Here is a 1,495-nt window from a genome sequence, read left to right on the forward strand (position 1 = left end):
GATCTCATGTTTCATCATCTTTCATAAAAACATGTAGCAATAGAGGTACAGTGAGCCTTTGCAAGACAAATCCCTCCAGAAGAGGTCTGACTGTGCACCTCATGTTTTTTGGGAATATGGATGCGATTTGGCTCAAAAATCTTCTGTTTATCATAACTGAGGTCCCAGTCTGTTTGTACACTGACATCCCCACATAGTCACATCCTACTTGGTATCAAGAGCTCAGATCAGGCTAGATCAGTCACTGACTCGCACATGTCATTCCTCTGAAGAATGTAACTATTTAAAAAGACAAATTGGGGTTGCACCAATTCAACCTTTTCTCTCCAAATACCAATAACGCTACCTAACACTGTGGTTGACGTGGGGTTAGGTTGAGGCACAAAAAAAAAAAACAGTTATTTTGACAAAAAAGATCATGTGTTGGCTTAAAGTACCTAGTTGTCACCACAACCACCGTTCGAAACGTGCTTACGTCACCTTAAAAAATACCTGGGTGTTGTCGCCACAAACCTACCAACTTAACTCAGTTCACTACCTCAGTGCGTAAAACATACTGGCATCTTTTTTATTTAAGGTAACTATAAATGGAAATGTTCATACACCATCATTCTTTTAAGGCACGTGCATATTTTAATTACATGGTCCTACACAGTTTACAGGATTATCATGTCATCAGTCATTAACTGGTTAACTTTTCACCATACCCTAACATGGAGGCAGATACACCGTCCCATTCAACTGAGACCTTTCTCACAAGAAGATCGACAGCATCAGTCATCTCAGCAAGTGCCCCAGAGCAACATCTGTTTATGTTCACGTGACAAAGCCCTGTGGCAGCTGTCGTATTTATGACGGGAGCACATGGAGGACGTCAGGTGACGTTACAGGACAACAGAGTCTGCATAGGGAGGAGGTTGGGGTAGGTGAAAGGGTCAAAGGACTTTAACATGGGAGACTGCTGTTTGTTTCTTGTCTTCATCTGACAGTCCATGACCACAAGTATTCCCTAACCTGAACCAAATGTCTGTTACTGTAACCATGACAACACAGGTCCTCTAACCTTAAAGAAGTAGCCTAGTTATTTTTACAAAAAGAAAAATCCCAATTCACTTAATAAGGTCTGTTTTGGAGCCTATAAAAATCATTAACCTATACTACAGTATATAAGGCTTGACTTTAAATACATGGGCAAACTTATTCCGCTAATTGCACCCAAGCACAGACAACTTTTTGTCTGATGTAATGGCTATATTAGGGGTGGGGGATATGGCAAAAATCACAGTATATATCATTTTATATCAAGATAACAGTATATATCATGATACAGTAACTGTTCTGTAAAGATATGGTTTAAAACACCAGATGTCTTCTCATTTGATTATTTTCTTCTTTTATCTGATACTTCCATACAAACAAAAAATAGAAGCTTTCAGGTTCTTAAGAAACGCTGACTACAGGTTTCTCTATTTACAACTTCACTCTCCTTCTCCAT

The sequence above is a fragment of the Epinephelus moara genome, chromosome 9 (assembly GCF_006386435.1).
Source record: "Epinephelus moara isolate mb chromosome 9, YSFRI_EMoa_1.0, whole genome shotgun sequence".
Lineage (NCBI taxonomy): Eukaryota > Metazoa > Chordata > Actinopteri > Perciformes > Serranidae > Epinephelus > Epinephelus moara.